Source organism: Choloepus didactylus, chromosome 10 (genome assembly GCF_015220235.1).
Source record: "Choloepus didactylus isolate mChoDid1 chromosome 10, mChoDid1.pri, whole genome shotgun sequence".
Lineage (NCBI taxonomy): Eukaryota > Metazoa > Chordata > Mammalia > Pilosa > Megalonychidae > Choloepus > Choloepus didactylus.
The window spans coordinates 101,169,175-101,195,157 of NC_051316.1; the positions used below are offsets into that span (position 1 = coordinate 101,169,175).

General features: G+C 45.1%; 1 pseudogene; it reads right to left on the reverse strand.

Moving 5' to 3' along the window:
- Positions 1–965: 965 nt before the first annotated feature.
- On the reverse strand, positions 966–3,475 carry LOC119545319 (annotated as a pseudogene).
- Positions 3,476–25,983: the final 22,508 nt, after the last annotated feature.

Genomic DNA, 25,983 nt, shown 5'->3' on the forward strand with positions numbered 1-25,983 from the left:
TTAAAGGGTTTACCAAAAAAATCACCAGATACGGGGAAATGTCATGATCAGATATTTTTAGGAAATTCCAGCATAGATAAACTTTAACCTATTCCTTTACTACAGGACTTGTCAGAGCCTTTAATACACTAAAAACTGTAAATCCAAGAGGGAGAGATGGGCTGTGGCATTTCTGAACCCTATTTGACTACAGAATTCCCTTTTCCTTTTTTAAGAAACTGGTGTTCAAGGAAACATAATTTGGAGAACACTGGTACAAAAGAGTGTCCTCTCTCAAAAAGTCAGCTTTCCCAGGGATCTATAGAAAACACCATTATTCTTCCCCTGTCCCTCCCAGCTGGAGTCACTTGCTCCTTTCCTGAGACTGTTGGGACTCTGGGGCAGCCCAGTCCACCAGTCCTGGAATGAACTGTGGTATTTTTTGAAGTCTAGGATAAGCGTAGTTGCTGATCTGGTCCAGTCCATCTGACTGAGCTGACTCAGTTTCCCCACACAGTGTTGGGACCACTAATCCAAACCTCAGGGTATTTGGCCAATTCAGTCATTGCTGGTTATGACCCCTGGCACCTGGACACTGAGTGGTGTCTACTGACTGGGGAACCACTGCAGAGGGTGTGGCAGCCTGGAACCCTGCTGTCCACTGGCCTCTGTCCTCCCTCTCCCACCACCTCCTGTTGCATTTTTTTTTTTTTTAATTTTATTCAACTTTGATTAAAACAATGGATGTATAAGAAACCATTGAGATGTAGTTAATGCTACAGATTTAAAGGCTACGAATTATTGAAGAGTCTTTAAAACCAGTGTATGTGACCTTTTATATATTTTCCCTTAAGAAAAAAGATAAAATAAAAACACCCAGGTACTTCAGTTCCTTTTCAAAGGATTACTGCATGTTATCTTCCTGAGATGCAAAAAACCACAAATGTAAAGCAACATGCCTACGTTGCTGAATGAGGCAACAGACACTAACAGTTTGGTCCTTTCCTCAACGGATCTCTTCCAACGATTACCCTAAAACATAGCGATGGGTCACAGATGCCAGGGGGTTCTGGTTGCCCCTGGATTCCAGGTTTTCCATGTGATCCCTCTTTGCTAGGGACACCTGGGTCTCCTGGAGGACCTTCTTTGCTCATTCCAGGAGGGCCCTCTGGACCTGGGGGCCCAGGAGGGCCTTGTTGTCCAGGGTACCCAAATCCTTGGCTCCCCTCAGCCCCGCTTCTTCCTGGTAGGTCTTTTAATCCCTTGGCACCTGGGCGTCCAGGGGTACCCATTAATCCAGGAACACCATCTCTTCCCGGCAAACCAGGAAATCCCCAGGGACCCTCTGGCCCTATGGGACCCAGTGGCCCAGGAATACCCGGAGAACCATGTTGGGACTGCCAATGATCACAGTTTTGAATTCTCCCACTCCGAAGTAAGACTGGTAGCTGGGCTCTTAATACATCAGTGCAAACTTGTTGAGTAAACTGTTCTGAAAATTCTCTCCCAGGCTTCCCATCCAATCCTGGAGGTCCTTGGGGACCTGTTTCCCCAGGTTGCCCCTGGGGACCCACGGGCCCCATCAGGCCATCCAGCCCAGATTCTCCTTTTGGTCCAATGGCACCTCTGACACCAGGTTCTCCCTTTTTGCCTTTCTCTCCTTTTGCACCATGCTCGCCTTGGATTCCCTGTTGCCCTGGAATCCCTTGTCTTCCATGTTCTTCCTTTTGACCCTTTCTCATGAAGATCTACTGCCAGCAATCCTGGACTCCTCCATCACATGGCAAGGCATGTGGTAGTGTCTCTGCTTTCTGCCTTCTCTTCTGGATTTTGTTGCTTTCAGCTTCTTGCTTTCCTGTCTGTCTCTCCTCTTTACCAGTTTTTTTTTTAAATAAATTCAAAGTTATAGGAACAGTTGCAAAAACAATACTAACCCCATACACAGAACTCCATCATACCCTGACCCCCCTCCCCCCTCTTGTCATTTTAACTCAGGCTTCAGCATCACAGAGAAGTAGGCTCTCTTTCTGATACTGCCACTCCCCAGCTGAGTGAACTTGGGTGGGTTTTATGACACCTTCAGGGCTAATTACACTTGCATCAGAAGGAAGTTGCAAGACTTGCACTAGATAAAGCATGTCACATCTCAGCCCAGTGCTAGGCACATAGTACGTCTTAGTAGGTCCTCTTTGGTTGAGTGACTTGCAGCTGTACCATTTACTGGTGGAGAGTCCTTGTGCAATGGAAGTCTTCACTCTGTACTTCAGTTTTTTAATCCCTAAAGTGAGGATAATCCTATATATTTCAGGGGGTCATTGGGAAATTGAATGAGATAATGCATGGCAGTGCTCTTTGGAAGCCATGAAGCACTATGTAGTTATAGTAACCATGGTAACAATAATGAGTTCGTGACATATAAAGGTATGGCACCAACCACTGGGAACCCACTCTAAATCTCTGTGGAATTCTGTGTACTTGGCAGCAATTCCTATGGATTGACAGCAATTCATCCCACAAGTATTTTTGGTTGCCAGACTCCAAGCTTAAACTTGGGTCACCTATCAAGGACTGGGAAGGGTGTGAGATTTTACTCTAATTGCAAGCTCACTTGGATGCTGGCAGAAGACACATGACTCAGGGCCTGGCAAGCAGCACGGGCATCAGCCTATTGGCTTCAGTTCCTCTTTCCCCCTCTTGTCCCATGTGGATAAGTTTGCTAGATTTAGAAAAGAAAAAAACAAGACACTGTTAAATTTGAATTTCAGATAAACAATGAATAATTATTATTTAACTCAGTGCCCTGTATTTTAACTGGCAACCCTGCACAGGGGTGATATGGACAGGCCTGGGTGGGTGTCTGCACATGCAGTGAGCCATGCTGCAGGAGGCAGATCCTGGGCTTAGAGAACCCCTGTCTTTTAACACAGGCAGGAAGCATCCCTGCCCTTTGAAGGTGACACTATCTTGTTTTTACAAGAGGAGACTGCTCTACAAAGTTCCTGATAAGACAGTCTGGAACAAAGGGCAGTCAGTGGCTCTGCTTGCAAGACTTGCAGAAACACGAGACCCATGGAGAATTGTCTCCTTACAATACCCTACTGAACAGTTGTCCAAGGTGGGGAAAAGGAGACAGCTGTGGCTTCTGTCCCCTGAGAGTTGATATCCTGAGAGATACCAGTTAAATGCTTGTCAGAGGGGCTGGGTTCCAGCCACCTCCCTTCCTCAGCAACTCGAGTTGCAGTCTACCTCCTTTGTGTGTGTGTGTGTGTGTGTGTGTGTGTATGTGTGTGTGCGCGTGCATGTGTGTGTGTGTGTGGGAGGGGTTGTATTGTGATGCAGATGCATTTCGGGCCATAATAAGAGATGTATGAGAGTCCATACCCACCCCTTCTAGTTCATTCAGCAAATGTTTGTCCAGTGCCTACCAGGCTCCTTGCACAGGGCGAGGCATTGAGGCTGCCCCAGGGAAGGAAACTGACCTGGTCCTTGCCCACATGGAGCCTACAGTCTATTGGATCTGTGAAGGGAACTGGGAGAGAAAGGCCTGCTCTTTTTTTGTAAAGAAATAGCTCCGAGTGTCAAATCCCCTGCTAAGTCCTCTGTCCTGGAGGCCCCAGTTCTGGTCATACGGCTCTACATGCTGCTCTCCAAACTGCCTCCAGAACCTTTACTTCCTGGCCTTTGCTCCCACTGCAGCTGCTGCCTGGAAATGCCTTGCTTTTCTCCTGCTGATATCCTGCTCTTCTTTGGAAAGTTTCAGCTCACATCTCACCGCTTCCGAGAGCCCTTCTCTCTTTCACGCTCCCACTGTAGACTGCACCTTGATTTTGAGCACCAATGACACCCTGCTTCGTATCAGAAGTCTGGGGGCAAGAGCCAGGGGACTGGAGTCGGAACGCCTGGGTTTCATTCAGTCCAGGCCCTGCCACTTCAAAGCTGAGTAACTCTGGGAAGATCACTGCCTCTCTGGGCCCTGGCTCTCTCATCTGTCAAGTGAGACCAGAGTAAGGACTGAATGAGATAATGCAGGAAAAGGGCCTGGCACAGAGCAGATACTCACTGAGTCATAATAACAATGGTGATGACAAATTGTTTTTGCATTTTATTTCTTCTGATTCCCCAGGCAAGTATTTTTATCCTCATTTTACAGATAGGGAAACTGAGACTCAGAGGTATGAAATGATTTGCTCAAGCAGTCTAGTCAGTGATGGAGTTGGCACTCAAACCCTGGCTGGCCTGGCTCCAGAGTCTGTGTTCTTCTGACTACAGAAAGTGTATCTGGCCTGGGAGCCAAGGTCCAAGGTCACCAAGAATGTGGCCTGTGGTTTCTGGGTGGTGAGGGACCATGAACCCAAGAGGTGGCAATTTTGCATCTGAAGGTTCTCTGTACAGAACTCTGATTGGCTCCCATGGCATCTTTTTTTTTTTTTTTTTTTTTTTCCATTTTTATTGAGATTGTTCAGATACCATACAACTATCCAAAGATCCAAAGTGTATCATCACTTGCCCCTGGGTACCCTCATACAGCTGTGCATCCATCACACTTAATTTTTGTTCAATTTTTAGAAACTTTTCATTACTCCAGACAAGAAATAAAGTGAAAGATGAAAAAAGAAAAAAAGAAAAGGAAACTCTAATCCTCCCCATCCCTAACCAACCCCCCTCAATTGTCGACTCATAGTATTGATATAGTACATTTGTTACTATTTATGAAAAAATGTTGAAATGCTACTAACTGTAGTATATAGTTTGTAATAGGTATATAGTTCTTCCCTATATGCCCCTCTATTATTAACTTCTAATTGTATTGTCATACATTTGTTCTGGTTCATGGAAGCGATTTCTAGGATTTGTACAGTTGATCATGGACATTGCCCACCATAGGATTCAGTTTTATACATTCCCATCTTTTGACCTCCAACTTTCCTTCTGGTAATATATATGACTCTGAGCTTCCCCTTTCCACCTCATTCACACACCATTTGTCACTGTTAGTTATTCTCACATCTTGCTACCAACACCCCTATTCATTTCCAAACATTTAAGTTCATCCTAATTGAACATTCTGCTCATACTAAGCAACCGCTCCCCATTCTTAAGCCTCGTCCTATATCTTGGTACCTTATATTTCATGTCTATGAGTTTACATATTATAATTAGTTCCTATCAGTGAGACCCTGCAATAATTGTCCTTATGTGTCTGGTTATTTCACTCAGTATATTGCCCTCGAGGTTTTGTCATCAACCCATTTTTTTTTTTTTTTTAATATGGTTTTGTTCATTCACCATACATTCCATCCCAAGTAAATAATCGATGGTTCTCTGCATGGTCATACATTTATGTGTTCACCACCTTCACCACTATCTATATAAGGGCATCTACATTTCTTCCACAAGGCAGGAGGGAGAGTCAAAGAAGGTAGGCAAAAGAAAGAAGAAAAAAAAAATGACAGCTAGGAAGCAGCAAAAGGAAAAATAACCTTAAATCAAAGTAGAATAAAGAATCAGACAATACCACCAATGTCAAGCGTCTAACATGCCTCCCCTATCCCCCCCTCTTATCTGCATTTACTTTGGTATATCACCTTTGTTACATTAAAGGAAGCATAATACAATGATTCTATTAGTTACAGTCTCTAGTTTATGCTGATTGCATCCCTCCCCCAATGCCTCCCCATTTTTAACACCTTGCAAGGTTGACATTTGCTTGTTCTCCCTCGTAAAAGAACATATTTGTACATTTTATCACAATTGTTGAATACTCTAGATTTCACCAAGTTACACAGTCCCAGTCTTTATCTTTCCTCCTTTCTTCTGGAGTCTCACATGCTCCCCACCTTCCTCTCTCAACTGTATTCATAGTTACCTTTGTTCAGTGTTCTTACATTGTTGTGCTACTATCTCCCAAAATTGTGTTCCAAACCATGCACTCCTGTCTTCTGCCACCCTGTAGTGCTCCCTTTAGTATTTCCTGTAGGGCAGGTGTCTTGTTCACAAAGTCTCTCATTGTCTGTTTGTCAGAAAATATTTTGAGCTCTCCCTGATATTTGAAGGACAGCTTTGCTGGATATAGGATTCTTGGTTGGTGGTTTTTCTCTTTCAGTATCTTAAATATATCACACCACTTCCTTCTTGCCTCCATGGTTTCTGCTGAGAGATCCGCACATAGTCTTATTAAGCTTCCTTTGTATGTGATGGATTGCTTTTCTCTTGCTGCTTTCAGGATTCTCTCTTTGTCTTTGACATTTGATAATCTGATTATTAAGTGTCTTGGCATAGGCCTATTCATATCTCTTCTGTTTGGAGTACGCTGCGCTTCTTGGATCTGTAATTTTATGTCTTTCATAAGAGATGGGAAATTTTCATTAATTATTTCCTCTATTATTGCTTCTGCCCCCTTTCCCTTCTCTTCTCCTTCTGGGACACCAATGATATGTATATTATTGTACTTTGTTTCATCCTTGAATTCCCGGAGACGTTGCTCATATTTTTTCATTCTTTTCTCCATCTGCTCCTTTGCGTGTAGGCTTTCAGGTGTTTTGTTCTCCAGTTCCTGAGTGTTTTCTTCTGCCTCTTGAGATCTGCTGTTGTATGTTTCCATTGTGCCTTTCATCTCTTGTGTTGTGCCTTTCATTTCCATAGATTCTACTAGTTGTTTCTTTGAACTTTTGATTTCTGCCGTATATATGCCCAGTGATTCCTTTACAGCCTCTATCTCTTTTGCAATACCTTCTCTAAACTTTTTGATTTGATTTAGCATTAGTTGTTTAAATTCCTGTATCTCAGTTGAAGTGTACGTTTGTTCCTTTGACTGGGCCATAACTTTGTTTTTCTTAGTGTAGGTTGTAATTTTCTGTTGTCTAGGCATGGTTTCCTTGGTTATCCAAATCAGGTTTTCCCAGACCAGAACAGGCTCAGGTCCCAGAGGGCAGAAATATTCAGTATCTGGTTTCCCTGAGGGTGTGTTTTAGAAAATTGCTCCACCCTTTGATGCCTCAGGTCACTGTGCTTTTCTGCCCAGCAGGTGACGCCTGTTAGCCTATAATTCTTGACTGGTGTGAGGAGGTATGGCCCTGTACCCAAGGCTCTGGGGTCTGGTTCTGCATGGAAAGGGCCCCACCCCTTTCCTCCTAGAGAAGACAGACCCCCCAGGTGGAGGTCATTAGCATTTCAATGGTCTCTCTCTGCTTGTGCTGTCTCCACCCGTCTCTGCTTCACAGCCCTGGAAACTGAAAATGACTGGGGCTTTCTCCACTGAGCCGAAAAAGAAAGATAGTCCCCTTCAGACCCAGTCCAAGGCGACCCTCTGGCTCTCCCAGGTCACTCGTCACCCATAGCCTCTGTCTGTTTTTTGGGGATGCGTACCTGTAGTGAGTAGTTCACACTCGCTACTTAAAACCCCAGTTGGAGCTCAGCTGAGCTATATTCGCTTGCTGGGAGAGAGCTTCTCTGTGGCACCAGGAGGCTTTGCAGCCCGGGCTATGGGGGAGGGGGTCTCACGACTTGGATCCGCAGGTTTTACTTGCAGATTTTATGCTGTGATCTTGGGCATTCCTCCCAATTCAGGTTGGTGTATGATGAGTGGATGGTCTCGTTTGTCCCCCCGCAGTTATTCTGGATTATTTACTAGTAGTTTCTGGTTTTTTGTAGTCGTTCCAGGGGGACTACTTAGCTTCCACCCCTCCCTATGCCGCCATCTTGCCCCGCCTCCCTCCCATGGCATCTTTGCTTGCAGTTCCTCATCTCCCAAGTGGGGAGAAATGGATTATCTTCAAGATAAATAGAATTTGTGGAAATATAAGCCTCTGGTTGTCATGGCAATGCTGTCCGCCACATCCCCCACCCCCAAGATTTTCCCTTAAGTCATTTTGAGCCTTCACAGCTCTTTCCCTTCCCCTCTTGCTCTGCCTCCCTCTTCCTGCCAGAGCCCAAGATGCTTGTTTTGGAGGCTGAACCCTGGCCAGAGGCCTCCTGCTTGCTTTGGTCTGGTTTGCTCACGGATAGTTGGGTCTCTGAGTTTGCTGAGAGGCCTGAGATGCCAAGAGGTGCTGAGAGCCACAGCTTGGAGCAGAAGTGGGCAGGGGATGGGGCACTTGGCTCAGTTTGTTGGGCCCAGCCTGCCCCTGATCCCCCCAGAAGTCATGGGAATGAGTAGCCCTCACTTTTTCTAATACAGACTCTTCCACCCACTCTGGCAGCAAATCATAGCCCATCTCTATTCTTCAAGTTAAATGAAAATGAGCTGCGCCGTATGCCCCTATTCCCCTATCAACAGGAAATCTTGTATCACATGCTTGATTGTTGGTGCACTCTGGGGATGCAGAGGGAGCCTGCCAGGTGTCCGCTGCCAGGAGGAGGAGCCCTGGGTTGCAAGGTGGTGCTGCTTGCTGCCACGTGGCACTGTCTGAATGCTGGTCCTTGGTGTCTACCTGCCACGGCTGTCCCTTGACTCTTACTCTCCCTTTTAAGAGCTCTCTGCCCCCAGACAGAGCCCTCCCCTGCATTGCTGAAGAGGTGCGTGCCCACCTTGATCTGGTGTGTCTCACCAGAAGCTTGTCAAGGTGTTTTTTCAGCTGCTAAGATAACCTTGTCACTTGGCTCACATTCTCAGCAGCCCTAAGGGTCTACTTAGGTAAAGTTATTACCTCACTTTACACATGAGAAAATTAATGCTAAGAGAAGGAAAGAGCTTGCTTCTGGTTAAACAGCTGGTGAGCCACAGAGCAGGACTCTGCCAAGGACACCACGCTGGGCAAGTGGTAGACGCAGGGGACTTAAGAAGGCTACGGATAGTTCTTAGGTGGCCCACGTGGATCTAGGGTTTTACATTTCTTATTTGACCCTGAGTTCTCCCCATTTTACAGATAAAGGAAGTGAGCACCTGAGACCCAGAAGCAGCTTGCCTGAAGTTAGTGGCCACAAACCCGAGTGTGCCGGGCCCTGTCCTCTACCAGGTGATCTCCTCCTGGTGGCAGAAGCCTGCAGACGTGGGTTTGTCCCTGATGGCTCTGTGACTGTGGACAAGCCCCTTCCCACTGTGAACTGATGGTGATGGAAGTGGTTCCTCCCCACCCTGACATTTGCAAGGCTGGGGTTCCACTTCCATCAGCCCCTGCTGACGCGTGGTCACCCATCTCTAGGGGGTGACCTTAATCCTATTACTGCCTGTGAAAGAAGGGAGCTGACTCCGTCTCTGTGTTCATGCAGAAGAAAGTTTTATTCTACTCATTCCTACAGGTTTTTATAGCATGCAAGGTAGTCTCCTACATGACTGGTTTCAGGTATTTCAGGGAGGGTGCATTTTTTCTAAAGCCATAAGGTGTGATTGCATGTCTTTGATCTCAAAGTACAATCTCTTAGGGGCTAGATGGGAGACAGCAGGAGCAGGAGACAGGAGCACAGAAGGAGCCCAGGGACTTTACCCTTATCTAAATTGGTGCCTGCCTTCAGGCACGCAAAGCTTTGGCCTTCTCCCAGCCTGGTGCCCGCCTTCAGGCTCCCAGTGCTCAGGAGGTGGCCTCGCTGTATAACCTGTCAAGCCAGGGAAACTTCCGTGTCTCCACGTCTTCCCCCTTTTTATTATGATTACAATTTGGTGTAATGACACAAAGCTCATTCATAGGGATATCTTGGGGGTTCCGAGAACAGGCACCATGTCTTCTTAGGCTCTTCCACCCGCACTGGAGTCAGCTTTGGGAGGTATTTTCTTTGTACAGTTGTTACAGCGCAGCATTGTTGTTTCTCTGGGAAACAGACGGTGGGCTCCAGGGTTCCATTGGGCTTTTGTGACAGATAACCGTTTAAAAATAACTGAAATTATAATTAGCAGTACTACATTGTTGTTTGATGTTATGCACATTAGTAACTAAAAGAGGGTCAGAAGTTTTTAATTTTTATAACATTGTCTAAACATTTTTTTGCAATTTATAACATATTACATGAATTTAATTATTTTTAGTATTTTATTTATTTGTTTTCCAAGGTGAAAGAACAAATTCTTTGTAACTGTTGGGAATAAAAAGATATTCTTTAGGGTTTGACCTTGAGAAAGTAGAATGTTAAAAGTTATTAGGTTTGATACAGTATATATATTTTTTATTTAGTTACAGTTAAGGAAAAGACTTAGGTTTTTTAAAAGTGAGAAGGCAATATTTCTAAACAACCAAGGACATGATAAACTTAACATGTTGAGTGCAAGAAGTTATTTTGATAAAAGAGACTTTTTGCATCCTATACTGATTATTTAGAAAAACATTTCTATAAACTTTTATCAAGAAATAGCACCTTAATAATTTAAGGAAACCTTTTCTTAATAAAAGCAGCAGGAGACCGTAACGTGAGGAGCGTGCAGTACAGTGAAGAATGTTTTATATTTTATGAATTATTAGGCACATACCCACAACACTGAAAATTAATTACTGCTTTGGGTGGTGGTTAAAATATTTAATGCTATTTGGTTTTATAAAACCACTTTTTTTTTCTTTAAGTTGTGAGGTTTTATTGTTAAGCAGTGTTATTACTAGTTTTTACTATTTTTTAACTTTGACCACAGAAATAATTGTTTTCACAAACTTTTTACAGCTTTTTGTATTTATTTTTCAACCCCGACTACAGAAATAAATTTTCCACTCTACAAACCTTCTACAACTTTTTGTATTCATCTAGGCTTCATCCCACATTCCTATCCATCCAGGCTTCATTTCACATTCCTCAGTAGAGATATTATTTTATGACACTGGTTTTTCACACAAATGCAAACTGTGCAAACTGCACAAAATTTAAAAGGAGAACTACAAATCTGGGGTTATGGTTAGTGGGGCTCAAACCCACTGAGTTTGCATGCATGAACCTTGGATTAACTTAACTAACTTTACTACACAATAGACTAATTGAAACAAAAGAAAGCAAAGTGAAGACAATAAACAAAAAATTACACACTTACCCAGCACAGGGAAAGTTTGAATTGCAAAGCTACCTTAACTCAGATGCATTTGGTGTTTGTTTGTGGCAGGCTCTTTCATTTGGACTTCCCAGTCCCGGTACTCTAGGAAAAATTTCTGGGCAGCTGATTAAGCATAATGGGGTAAACAAGATTGCCGGCTAATGCCACCTTGTGAAGAGAGCGCTGCAAAATTGGTGCAGCACCTCTAGGGAGGGAAGGCGGTGGTGGTGGCGGTGATAAAGGAGGAAGGGGAGGGAGGGAGGCTATAGTCATTTCCCACCGCCTTTATCGGCTGGTGGTATGGGGGCCAAGGGCTTGGGAGGCAGGAGACCTTTATTGGAGAGAGCGGCGGTCTCTTTCTCAGGTACCTTAGTTTCCGAAGCCTCAGTCTTGGCAATATGAAGAGGGGCCAGGGCAGTGTGAACAAGAAAGAGCCCGTGTAGTAAATGTTTTAGAGGAAACTTTTTGTCCTTGCTTAAAGTGGTGCTTTAAATTTCGTCCAATGAGCTCCCACACATCTAAATCTAATGTGCCTTCCTCAGGAAACCAAGGGTTATGTTGAACAACATTATGCAATAAAGAGTACAAATTGTCTTCTGAAACAGAAGCTCCACTAGCCTGCAGCAGCCATAGTAAAATTAACACATACCGGCACTGGGGAACACTGAGAGACTGACCCATATAGTTGAGTGGCTGAAACGACTGAACCACCGCGAGACAACTCGCTTGTACTTACTGTGCAGCTTCCAAATGTCGTGGTCAGGAGTGGAAACTCCTCACACGGGGCACGAATTGTGAAAGAAGGGGGCCGACTCCGTCTCTGTGTTCATGCAAAAGAAAGTTTTATTCTACTTATTCCTACAGGTTTTTATAGCATACAAGGTAGTCTCCTACATGACTGGTTTCAGGTATTTCAGGGAGGGTGCATTTTTTCTAAAGCCATAAGGTGTGATTGCATGTCATTGATCTCAAGGGACAATCTCTTAGGGGCTAGATGGGAGACAGCAGGAGCAGGAGACAGAGCATGGAAGGAGCCCGGGCGACTTTACCCTTATCTAAATTTGTGCCTGCCTTCAGGCACGCAAAGCTTTGGCCTTCTCCCAGCCTGGTGCCCGCCTTCAGGCTCCCAATGCTTAGGAGGCGGCCTCCTTGAATAACCTATCAAGCCAGGGAACCTTCTGTGTCTCTACAACTGCTGTCCATTATAAGCAGAATGAAAGGCACAGAGGGAGCAGCCAGAAGCCGAACGTCAGTGGTATCCGGAAGTGAAGGGAGAGACCAGGAGACATCGGCATTTGCCTTGCCATGTGACAAGCTAAGGACCAAAGTTCCCTGGCAGCCAGCCTCAGGATGCCACAGTGTTTGGGGAGAAAGCATCGCCTTGATGATGCCTTGATTTGCACTTTTTCTTAACCTCAAAAGCGTGCGCGAATAAATTCCCACTGTTTAAGCCAACCCATTGCATGGTATTTGCTTGAGTAGCCAAAGGAAACCAAAACAACCCCCAGTCCCTGTGCTCATATAGACTTGCAGAAAAGGAGATGGTATCCCTGCCCACTCCTTACCCAGGGTCTCCTTCCACCAGTTTCACAGGCAGCCAGTAGTTGTAGGATTATGATTGCCTGCAATTGCTTGCTTTCTTTTTTTACATAACCCATCCAAAGTATACAATCAATGGCTCACAGTATCATCGTATAGTTGTGCATTCATTGCCACAATCAATTCTGGAACATTTTCATTACTCCAAAATAAAGAAAAAAATAAAAATAAAAAAGAACATCCAAAACATCCCACATCCCATACTCCTTATCCCCCCTAATTTATATATATATATACACACACATATATATACATATATATATATTGTCTTTATTTTATTAGTCATCTGCCCATACACTGCATAAAGAGCATGTCAGTCACAAGGTTTTCACAATCACTTGGTCACACAGTGTAAGCTATATAGTTATACAATCATCAAGAATCAAGACTACTGGATTACAGTTCAACAGATTCAGGTGTTTCCTTCTAGCTATTCTAATACACTAGAAACTAAAAAACGAATATCTATTTAATGCATAAGAATAACCTCAGAATGACCTCTTGATTCTATTTGAAATCTCTTAGCCACTGAAAATTTTTTTGTTTCATTTCTTTTTCCCCTTTTGGTCAACAAGGCATTCTCAATGCCACAATACCAGGGCCAGGCTCATCCCTGGGGGTCATGTCCCATGTTGCCAGGGAGACTTACACCCCTGGGAGCCATGTCCCACATAGTGGGGAGAGTAGTAAGTTTATTTGCAGAGTTGGCTGAGAGAGAGGGGCCACATCTGAGCAATTAAGGAGGTTCTCTGGGAAACTCTTAGGCACAACTATAAGTAGGCTTAGCTTCTCCTTTGCAAGAATAAGTTTCATAAGGCCAAGCCTCAAAATCAAGGGCTTGACTTATTAAATTAATGCTTAAGAGAATATCAGGAATTCCCCAGGTGGGAAAGTTTAATATTTCCACATTTTCCCCAAGTCCCTCAAGTGGACTCTGCATATATTTTTTTTTATTTCCTGTCCAAAATACTCTGGGATGCATTGGGGTATTACATTAACCTTCACAGATTATAAGATCTTGTTACCTATTCTGGGTTCCATGAATTATGTTATTTAAATAAATTGAACTTACAGGTTAAATTAGGTAGTGTGCTACAGACAGTATAAATTTTGTACCAAATAAACACCTCTTAAATAACAGTTAAAACCCAGGAATAGGTGTGACTGCTGTAAGAGTTTACAATCTAGGAACCTTTACAGTGAGCCTTACTGAACATTCTGTACTTCTGCTTCGTTGATTGCCCAATCTCTGTCCTTGTTCTGTCCCCTGATACCTATGCTCTAGAATTCAATTCTCAGCATTTATTTTCTCATTATAGTTAGTTTATACTAGTGAGGCCTTACAATATTTGTCCTTTTGTTTCTGGCTTATTTCACTCAACAAAATGTCCCGAAGTTTCATTCACCTAGCAGCAATTGCTTTCTAAATAAGCTAGAGGACTGAGTTCCTGAGGAAGGAAGAAATTGGATAGCAAATAAACCCATTTCAAAGCTCCCTTCTTGTTCTGATCTTGAGGGAGTGGCACAAGTTCAGTGGTTTAGGCTCCGTTGGCCTCTGGGCCTCTCCCTGGCTTCCGAGCACCCCATCTGCTTTTGGAGGGCTGGAGCACTTCTTCTAGGGTGACTAATTCATCCCAGTTTGCCTGGGGCTCTCCCTGGTTTAAAACCGAAAGTCTTCTATATAATAACACTTTTTAGGTTTTAATGCATTGGAATAGCTAGAAGTAAATACATGAAACTCTCAAACACCAACCCAGTGGCCTTGACTCTTGAAGATGATTGTATGACAACGTAGCTTACAATGGGTGGCAGGGTGATTTGGAAAATCTTGTGGATCTCACTCCCTTTTGTCCAGTGTATGGATGGATGAGTAGAAAAATGGGGGCAAAAAACTAAAGGAAAAATAGGGCGGGGGGGGTCAATTTGGGTGTTCTTTTTTCACTATTATCATTTTATTCTTACTATCACTTTTTCTGGTACAAGGAAAATGTTAAAAAATTAGATCGGAGTGATCAATGAAGAACAAAACAAAACAAAACAAAACAAAAACCTGAAAGTCTTGCAGTCCAAGAACCCCTCAAGTCCTTGGCAACCCAGGACAGTTGGTCACTCTACTTTCTCTGCACTTTTAATATTTTCTACCTTAAGGATTTCTTGGCGGGTAAGAATGCAAGCTGCCCTTTACCAGCTGTGTTGCTTTGGGCAAGTGATTTCTCTTTTCTGAGCCTTAGTTTCCTGAGTTGTAAAACAGGGATAATACTAGCATCATACTTCAAAGGGTCAGTGTGAAGATGAAATTACATGATGTTTGGTGGTATCTAGTCCCTCGGGTCACAGAGATGACACAGACCAGTGCCCACATTTGAGGATGAAAGATAGATATTAGACAACTGTCTGAAATATAATGAGTTAAGGCTATAATGGAAGGAGGTACTGAGAGTCCTGGGGACACAAGGAAACACTGATTGCCTGCCCAGGGGATGGCAGGAGACTTGAGGCATGACGAGCTAGTTGGGCGGGGCCTTGATGGATGTGTAGGAGTTGTTTAGGAGGAGAATGGGGAAGCACATTCTAGGCCAAGGAGAACGGTCTGGGCGCGTGTCTGGTTGCCTAAGTTTCCTGGACTCTCCTTTGGGTTAGGGCTGCCCGTCAGGGCCATTTGCACGAGACTCGGAAGGTGGAAGTAAAGCACAGCCGTGCTTATGCTCAGAGGTCATGGCAGGGTCAGACCCTTGGAGTGCACACATATTGGCATGAATCTACTGACTCACTTCTTTTGGCGAGATGTAGCAGCTGGCTCCACAGCTGCTTCAGTTCCCTCTGGACCTTCCCCTTCAGTTTCTTCATCCCCTGGGCCAGTCTCTTTGACAAAGGCTCCAGGTTTGCCTTCAGGTCAGCTGCATGATGGAAGTGGGAGGCTTGGAGGCAGTGAGAGATCAATACACGTTCTGGTTGGTTCTCATGGATTCCAGCTTATCCTTGCTCTTCACGACTCATAACTTGCCTTTTGGTTCCCTGCCTGCTGACCTCAGACCTCGCACTAGATGCTGAAGTCACAGCTGTGCATAAACTATTTAGCCCCTATGATTGCATAAGGTCAAATCCCTATAATAAATCACTATTTTCCATCATTCTTAGTGGTTCTGCTTTTCTGAGTGAACCCTGACTGATAAGCACTGAGAGTCCAGTGTGACTGGGGACACGGGGGTGAGTGGGGAGAGACAAGGAGAGAGAGAGAGCCTTGAATGTCCAGTCAAAAGGCTTACTATTTAGCCTGCAACCACTGAGGAGCCATTGAAGGTTTTTGAGCAGGAGACTTATATCATCAAACCCCAATTGTTCCTCTCCCTCCGTAAAACCTCTTGATTCTATGATTATTGGTTGTTATTGATATGGGACAAAGGTCGTGGATTCTCTGCCCCATGCGCTCAAATGACCAATTCGTGAGACACCCGGGTTTCAAAGAGAGAAAGAGTTTATCACTAGGCACAAAGTCGGAGATCAGACAGCCTATTGGCCTCAAATTCTGTTTCCCTGAGTCTAGGGAGTTCAAAGTTTATATGGATTCAAACAAGGTGAGTTGAAGTCATTATAATTTCAATAACAAGTATAAGCAGAAAGGAAGAAACAGAGTTACCATTTCGATAGCAGGTTTAGGCAGAAACAGTTTACAAATGTTAAGGAGTGAAACTGTGCTGGAACCAGTTAATGGCTGGCTCTGAGCTGATTCAGTTTCCTCCATTAGCATTAGAGGGTTTGACCTTACAGGTTCTTAAAGTAAAAACAAAACAAAACCAAACAAAAAACCATGGATAAAGGGAGCACCGGCTAAACAAAACCAAACAAAAAACCATGGATAAAGGGAGCACCGGCTTTGGCTTTTACAATCACGAAAGCACAAGATAAAGGCTTTTATAGTCATTATCAGAGATCAGGGCAGCTGGACCAAAGCTCAGAGGTTTCAGGTGTTTTCCTTTGTCTGAAAGAAAAAAAGGAACATCTGCATAATGACATTATTAGCAGAGGCCTGGGAGAGAGACTGTCATCTTTGTGTCCTGGCTGGTCAGAGCTGGGAGTCAGACACCTTTGTACATGCATCCAGCTAGGTGACAACCCCACCCAAACCAGTGCTACCTGTCCCTACTGATTTCACGGGGGCTAAGGATCTACTGGAGAGGAAGACCTGTGTCCACGACCGGGATTCAAGCATCTACAGGTGTGCGTAGCAAAGGGAAGGAAAGGAAGGGAGGGAATCTGACACGGCAAAGCAGAAGCAGCCACAGGGCTTGGGAAGAGGGGGTGTGGGGGACTGCTGTTGGAAGCTGCCCTGATCCTAGCCGCACTCTTGGGGACCGCAGGATGGCCTTCCTGAACTCTGTGACACATCAGGGCCCAAGCAGCCTTGCTGTGAGCATGGACTGTGGGGAAGAGGGAGCCTCCTCTCTGGCAGCCCTGTGCCGAGCTGGGGCAGCACTGTGGACCTGAGTGCAGACAGACGCCACAGGCAGAGACCTGACCCTTGGCGAAGCAGAGGGGTGGCTGTGCCAGGTGATGTGACCCCTGCTCAGCTGGCAGCAATGCTGGTCTCAGCATGGATCACTTTCCACTTCCACGAGCCGCGGTCATGGCCGTGACAAGGAGCGGTGGCTGGGACTGGCGCATGAGTGCTTGTATCACACTTTAGGTCTGGAGCTCCTGTGTGAGCCCGGGGAAGCTTTCCAACCTGTGGGATTGAGGGTTACCTGTTAGTGCGACATTGTCCATATCCGCAGGTGATGAGACCAGGGAACAATTGGGTTACACCAAAACAAAGGTGGAGCTGGTGAAAGGTTGGCCATCAGATAGGTGGAGGAACTGGAGATCTTGTCCTGGGTGGGGAAGGAGGAGGGTCTGGGGAGGCACAGCCTGGGGCAGGGATCTGACGTACGTGTGGGTGTGCATAGGGGGTGGTGTTGGGGAGGGGAGAGGACTCTTACTCCCTGCTCTAGGGCTATCAGTGGGGCAGAAGATGCCGCCATATTCTACAGCACCTGTGTGGAGCAATCAGGACCCCTGGGAGGAAGCCATGGGAAGGCAGATTCTCCCTCAACCCAAGGAATAACTTTCTAGCAACCAGAGCCCTTCTGCAAATAGAGAGCACCCTGGCCTGGTGGAGGGGGGATGATTCAGCGGCAGGCATGCTGGAGATCATGGACTCCAGGCCCTGGATCTCGTGAACAAGGAAAATCTCAATGCATCAAGAAAGGACTGACATGCCAGGGAAAAGCAGGAGAATGTATTATAATCTATGTATCCAGTTTCTGTTCACACAATGAACTGTTAATATACAGCAGTGAAAACAAAGGCCTGACAACCAGAAACAACAGCATGGACGAATCTTAGAGACATTATGTTCAAGGGAAAAGACAAATGGCAGAAGGCAATGGAATACCATGTGCACACAAATTTCAAAACTGAGCAAGACCAAATAATATATTGTCTAGAGGTGGATACATCTGTAGTCAAAACTATTTTAGAAAAGCAAGGGAATCACAAACACAGCTTTAGGTAGTGGGTACAGCTGGGGGAGGTTACCCAGGGGAGGAAAGCAGGGGGACAGATCAGAGAGAGCACACAGGTGGCTTTAACAGTTTCAGTCACTCCCAGGCAGGTGGCAGGTGTGCAGGTGTTTGCTTCATTATAAAGCCTCATGACTTCATACGTTTCCTATTTTTGTCTGTATGACATGTGCAACACAAATTCAGAAACCAAAAAGGGTATATGCAGAATGCAGAATTACACAAAAATGGATTTTTTTTTTTTTGTTTTTTTTTTTTTGGTAATTTCATGGCTTTGGAATTGTTTTCTACATAGAATTCTTACCATGTGGGCATCTTTATTGACCGTTACATAGAAGTGACGCTTAAATGCCCAACTTGTTCCTGAACTTCCACTTTTGTCAGTCCTTTTCGTAAATCCAGTTTCACATGGATGTGATTGGGCATATTCCAGGCCTACCTGAAAAGTTGGAGAACAGCAGCTCTGACTGGCAGGGGCTGAAGAAAGGGGCAGCAAGACTGGCTGGGGGACACCGTGGAAAGTGAAACCATGGACACTGCTTGGAATTCGGGAACCGTGGTGGCAGGAGGGAGGAGTCGTGATGGGGTGGCGGTGGGGTTGTTACAGACGTCCTTCCAGGGGTCCGAGTCTCCATCAGTCCTGCTCATAGACCCGGGGGTAGAAGCCCACTTGGGCCTTGGCCCTCTTCTGGCCATGACTTCTCCAGGGGTCCAGGAGCCCATGGGGCCAAGGGGCATAGCTATTCAAAGCCTACCTCATCCCCTTCTTGCTACCATACTCGGGATACCCAGAACCCTGGAGCTCCCTGCCCAGAGGCCCTGAGTCCCTCCCAGGGCCTCTCCTCTGTCCCCTGGCTGTAGACTACACTGCTGGCATTCACATGCCTGGACTCTGGGGTGGCTGTTTGGGGAGAGGATATGGACACAGCTTATATGACCTGGGGATCCACATGTGTACGTGTGCAAGGCCCCTGTTGTGGTATGGATGGAGCCATAGGTGGGGAGACATAGGAGGGGCATGGGCTGGGGCCTCCCTTTGCCCTCTTGCGCCGGACCCACAAACATTAGGGCCCATCTCAATTGCCTTTGTACTTTGTACAATTGAGTCTGTGAGCCTGTCTCCAATAACACAAAGGCAAGAGATTGGACCAAGCGACTGCTCAGGCCCGACACTCACAGCGGAGGCCCTGGGGTGGAGGTGGAGGTGTTCACGAGTGTCCTCTTGTGAACAGATGTCTCCCATGTTATCTGCTGGTCACATCATGGAACAAACTGGGCATGAGCTGCTCTGAAACAAGCCCAGCCAGACGTAGGTCAAAGCTCTGAGCCCAAAGCCCTGAACTCTGGGGTCTCATCCTGACTCTGCCACCAATAATTGGAGGGAGTGTGGACAAGTCAGTTTCCCTCTCTGGGCCTCAGTTTCCCCATCTGTTCAATGAAGGTGTAGGAGTGGGCTCTGACAGGGGCAAGATGCTGGTGGCCTTGGCTGGTACCTGGGTTGGGAAGCATCTCTGAGGATGAACTGCCATCCACCCAAGCATTGCCCCCTCCGGGAGCCACCCCCACCTCACTTCTAAGTCAGCTGCTCTCTTTACTGCCCCATCTCAGCTCCACTCTGAAGGAATATTTCAGGAGCAGCTTGTAGATGGCTGTGGCAGGCAGCCTCTAAGAGGGCCTGTTCTGGTTTGCTAATGCTGCCATTATGCAAATTACCAGAAATGGATTGGCTTTTATAATGGGTGCTTATTTGGTTACAAACTTACAGCCTTAAGGCCATAAAGTGTCCAAGGTAAGGCCTCAACAAACGGGTACCTTCACTGAAGGATGGCCAATGGCGTCCGAAAACCTCTGTTAGCTCAGAAGGTACGTGGCTGGTGTCTGCTTGCTCCCAGGTTGCATTTCAAAATGGCATTCTCCAAAATGTTGCTCTTGGGGTGTTTTGTCCTCTCTTAGCTGCAGCTCTTCTTCAAAATGTCACTCTCAGTTATCTCCAAAATGTCACTCACAGCTGCTTTGAAGCATCTGGGCTGTGTGGCTCTTTTTAAAGGACTCCAGTGATCCAATTAAGACCCATTCTGAATGGGTGGGGCAATACCTCCATGGAAATTATCCAATGAAAGATCTCGCCCACAGCTGATTGAGTCACATCTCCTTGGAAACACTGAATCAATAGGTTCCAATCTAATCAACACTAATACATCTGCCCCCAAGATTGCATCAAAGAACGTGGTGTTTTGGGGGACATAATGCATCCAAACCAGCACAGGGCCCAAATTCGATCCCCCTCTGGTTTCCATGCACCCATGTCATCCCTCCTCTTGGGTGTGAGCTGAAGCCAGTGACATGCTTCTAATGAACAGAACTCAGAAAAAGTGATGGGTGTCACTTCCAAGATGAAACTGCAAAAGACAATTGCTCCCTTCTTAGGTGCTCCCTCTTGCTCTCTCTTATTCCCTCAGAGAAGCCAGTGGCCGTGTCATGAGCTGTCCTAAGGAGAGGCCCAGGTGGCAAGGGACTGAGGGCAGCTTCAATTCAGCAGCTCATGAGGAAACCAATCCTGTCCACAACCACGCAAGGGAGCTTAGAAATGGATCTTCCCCCAATGGGGCCTTCAGTTGAGACCCCGGCTCCAGCCGACCTCAATTGCAGGCTCACAGAGACACCCAGCTAAGCTGCAACCAGATTTATGACCCCTAGAAACTATGGGATGATGAATGTGTGCTGAGTTTTGGTATAATTTGTGACGGACCAACAGATAACTAATACAATGGCTTTGCCCCTTCCATCACCAACCCTGTTGACCCCCAGGAGTTGTCACACCCTCCCTGGCTCCTCTCTCTCCTGCTCTGCTTGCAGTTACTGGACCTGTTCTCCACCCACCCCTCTGTATTCTGGGACATTCTGGGGCAGGGACAAAATCTGCCTTTCCCACAGGGTCTCTCAGGGGGCAGGTCTGTATGGCCAGGGCTTCCCTGTGCTACACTCTGACTTTGGGACATCCAACCCAGATGGAGGGTGACAGCACAGCCCTCAGCTGAGACCTAGAGGGTGCCAATATGGAAACCTCTGTGTGTTTGCTGTAACTCTGCATGGCCATTTGACCTCCCTCCTGGTCCCTCCCTCTGGGAAGCAGGATTGCTAAGGATGCTGAGAGCTTTCTAGTGACCGTTGCTACCAACAGAAAGCAGATGGGTGCCTGCAGCTTCTCCTCCCCGGAGAGTGGCTTCTGGTTCACTGGTTTCCTGGGCCAGCTGCTTTCACCATCACCATGGAAAACAAGGGTTGTCAAGAAAGCCTCAGGGAAGCAGCCAAGTTATAGGGAGTGGGGGAGAGACGGCTGGGCCTCGGCATCCCCGCTTTGGCCTGTGAACATGCTAGAGCCGAGTGCCTGTTCCCCGTTTCCTGTGAAATGCAACTCTGAGAACTGCCTCTGCCTCATTTCTCTACCACACCATTTGCTGTGCCTCCTGCAGGGTCTCCCCACAAGTATAGATGCTCCTAAAAGAACTTTGGTAAAAAAGGAGGGAAAATATTGGGAGAAAGGGACCCTGAGTTTGGAGTCAGACCTGGGTTCAAATTCTTACTCTGCTATTTTCTAGCTACACGATGTTGGGTAAATCCATTAATCACTTTGAGCCTCAGTTTCCTCATCTGTAAAATGGAGTGAATCATCTCTATTTCAGGGTGCTTTGAGGAATAATTGAAAATGTGTGTGATAACTCTGGCTCAGGGCCAGCATGTGGTAGGTCCTTAGAGATGTTGTGGATGAATAACTCACAGGACAACTCTCCATTATCCAGTTTGTTGGCATACAGTTGTTCATAATATCCTCTTAAAATTTTTTTTTAATTTCTTCAGGATCCGCAGTAATGTCACCTTTCTCATTCATTATTTTGTTTATATGGGTCATCTCTCTTTTTGATTTTGTCAGTCTAGCTAGAGGCTTGTCAATCTTGTTGATCTTCTCAAAGAAGCAACTTTTGGTGATATTTATTCTCTCTATTGTTTTTTTGTTCTCTATGTCATTTATTTCTGCTTTAATTCTTGTTATTTCTTTTCTTCTACTAGGTTTAGGGTTGGTTTGCTGTTCATTTTCTAGCTTCTTCAGTTGATCCATTAGTTCTTTGATTTTGGCTCTTTCTTCCTTTTTAATATACGCATTTAGTGCTAAAAATTTTCCCCTCAGTACTGCTTTTGCGGCATCCCATAGGTTTTGGTATGTTGTGTTCTCATTTTCATTCATCTCTATATATTTAGCAATTTCTCTTGCTATTTCTTCTTTAACCCACTGATTGTTTAGGAGCATGTTGTTTAATCTCCAGGTATTTGTGAATTTTCTAAGCCTCTCATGGTTATTGACTTCTAACTGTATTCCATTGTGGTCTGAGATGTGCTTTGAATCATTTCAATTTTTTAAAATTTATTGAGGCTTGTTTTATGTCCCAGCATATGATCTATTCTGGAGAAAGTTCCGTGAGCACTAGAGAAGAATGTGTATCCTGGTGAATTGGGATGTAATGTTCTATATATGTCTGTTACACCCAATTCATTTATCAGATTGCTTTGGTTTTCAATTTCCTTATTGGTCTTCTGTCTGGTTGATCTATCTATAGGAGAGAGTGATGTGTTGAAGTCTCCCACAATTATTGTGGAAACATCAATTGCTTCCTTTAGTTTTGCCAGTGTTTCTCTCATGTATTTCGTGGCACCTTGATTGGGTGCATAAACATTTATGATTGTTATTTCTTCTTCTTGAATTGCCCCTTTTATTAGTATGTAGTGGCCTTCTTTGTCTATCGTAATATCCTTGCATTTAAAGTCTATTTTATCTGATATTAACATTGCTACTCCTGCTTTCTTTTGGCTGTAGCTTGCATGAAATAATATTTTTTTCCATCCTTTCACTTTCAATTTCTTTGTGTCCCTGTGTCTAAGATGAGTCTCTTGTATGCAACATATTGATGGCTCATTTTTTTTGATCCATTCTGTGAATCTATATCTTTTAATTGGGGAGTTTAATCCATTTACATTCAGTGTTATAACCGTGAAGGCATTTCTTGAATCAGCCATCTTATCCTTTGGTTTATGTTTGTCATATATATATTTCCCCTCTCTCTATTAATATCCTTTATTGTACCCATACCGAATCTCTTTAGCACTGAACCTTTCTCCAAGTCTCTGTGTCCTTTCTTTGTTTCTCTGTCTGTAGGGCTCCCTTTAGTATCTCCAGTAGGGCAGGTCTCTTGTTAGCAAATTCTCTCAGCATTTGTTTGTCTGTGAAAAATTTAAGCTCTCCCTCAAATTTGAAGGAGAGCTTTGCTGGATAAAGAATTCTTGATTGGCAATTTTTCTTGCTCAGAATTTTAAATATGTTATGCCACTGCCTTCTCACCTCTATGGTGGCTGCTGAGTAGTCACTACTTAGTCTTATGCTGTTTCCTTTGTGGTGAATTGTTTTTCTCTTGCTGCTTTCAGAACTTGCTCCTTCTCGTCTGTATTTGACAGTGTGATCAGAATATGTCTTGGAGTGGGTTTATTTGGATTTACTGTATTTGGAGTTCACTGAGCATTTATGATTTGTGTATTTATGGTGTTTAGAAGATTTGGGAAGTTTTCCCCAAGGATTTCTTTGAATACTCTTCCTAGACCTTTACCCTTTTCTTCCACTTCTGGAACACCAATGAGTCTTATATTTGGACGTTTTATATTATCTATCATATCCCTGAGGTCCATTTTGATTTTTTTGATTTTTTTCCCCATTCTTTCTTTTGTTCTTTCATTTTCCATTCTGTCATCTTCCAGGTCACTAATTTGTTGTTTAACTTCCTCTAGTCTTGTACTATGAGTATCCAGAGTCTTTTTAAGTTGGTCAACAGTTTCTTTAATTTCCATAAGATGGTGTATTTTTTAATTTACTCTTGCAATTTCTTCTTTATGCTCTTCTAGGGTCTTCTTGATGCCCTTTATATCCTGTGCCATGTTTTCATTGTTCATCTTTAGTTCTTTGATTAATTGCTTCAAGTACTGTGTCTCCTCTGATCTTTTGATTTGGGTGCTTAGGCTTGGGTTATCTTTATCATCTGGTTTTCTCATATGCTTTAAAATTTTCTGTTGTTTTTGGCCTCTTGGCATTTGTTTAACTTGATAGGGTTCTTTTAGGATTTGTAGACTGATTAAAACCCTTATCTCTAATTTATCAGATCTACAGCTTCATGGAGTCCACTTTCTCTAACCAGCAGGTGGCATCCGTGAGCCACCTGTTCCCCTCAAGCCAGTTCTCCCCCGCTTTGTCTTTGTGGTGAGTGGGGGTGTGAGTCTTGTGGGGTCCAATTAGTGTCCCAAGCTTGCATGTGTAGTTGGTGTTGCCTGCCCTGTATATGTGGCATGTGTCTGGGCAGTTAGGGAGGGGTTTGGCTCTAACAATCAAATATCCCTGGTGTTCCTGGAGATTTAAAGTGGCTGCAATAGTCTAATTGTTCAGTTCAGTCCTGCCACAGTTTGTGTCTGCCACTGACCCACAAGTCCTTGGTATTGGCGTATGGCCCCTGAGACTTGCGAGTGGGTCCCTCTTCTAGGCTGTGCACCCCCAAGTTCTCTGTTGAGGGATGACCGTGCTATGTCACAGGTGAGTGCCATCCCCCCAGAGCAGTTCTGGGCTGCAGGGCTGTGTAGGGTGGCTCCCAGCCTGCTGAAAGGATGGCTGAATGGGGCATGTTAATTCACACTGCTCTGCCTTCCCAATTCTGGGACCACCAGCTGAGGGTGCAGGGAATGCTACTGTCCATGCCTGATTTTGTGGTGTGTGACTGTGTTATTGGAAGCACTTCCATCACACTGGGTTGTCTGGGGCAGCTCTGGGCTGTGGGGCTGGCGATGGGCAGGAGTGTTCCCTGTCCACCAGGAAGATGGCTGTGAGGGGATTCCTCCCTTTCCTTGGGAAGTTGTGGTGTTTAGTGAATTTTCTCCGCCACTGGACTTATTGCCTTGTGTCTCAGAGCTCTCTTAGTTCTGCTCTTATCTTGACTTGCCCAAATTGCAAGTCTTTGAGGCTTTCTGTATTGGGCTTTTTAGAGTAATTGTTTTTAGAAAAAGAGAAGAAGATCTAAAAAAAAAAAAAAAAGGGGAAAGGCCCTCTTTGCAGAGCTAATCGGTTATTGAAATGCTAAGAGACGAGGCAATTAGGGCCATTAAGGAGAGGTCCAGGGGGACAGAGAAACCAGTGTTTCTTCTGGATTTGTATATGAGCCTGACTCTGCCTGAGCTCTGCCCTTCCCTGTTCTTTGTTCACCAGAACTCCAAAAAGCCTCCGCTTTTATTTTGGGGTTTTTCTTGCTGTTTTTGCTATCCCTATCTCCTCTCCACTGGGCTGGCTGTTCCCAGATTCTCTGGTGTCTGGTCTCAGTCTATCTATGCTTGGAGTTTTGATCAGTAGAATGAGTTTCCAATAAGGGCCACAACTGCAGTTCTCCCTCCTTGTTCCCAGTGCTGATGGCCCCTCCTCCCACGGGACTGAGCCTGGCAGGGAGGGGTGCATGTCCCCTGGCTGCGAAAACTTACAGATTTTGCTGATCTCAGCAGTGCCACATGTTCATAAGTGTTGTATGAAGCATGCCCAAAGTCAAATTGCTCTGCAGTGTCTGGTCCATGCAGTTCCTGGCTTTCTACCTACTGCCCTGGAGGAGTAACTAAAACCTACACCTCACCACTCTGCCATCTTGCCCTGCCTCCACAATGGGATTTTTCAGTATAGTGGTTTAAAACAACATATTTATTCTCTTCTCGTTCCATAGATAAGAAATCTGACCCGGGTCTCCCTAGGCTAAAATCTAGGTGTTGGCAGGGCTGTGTTCCTTTCTGGAAGCTCCAGGGGAGAATCTGTTTTCTTGCCTTTCCTAGCTTCTATGG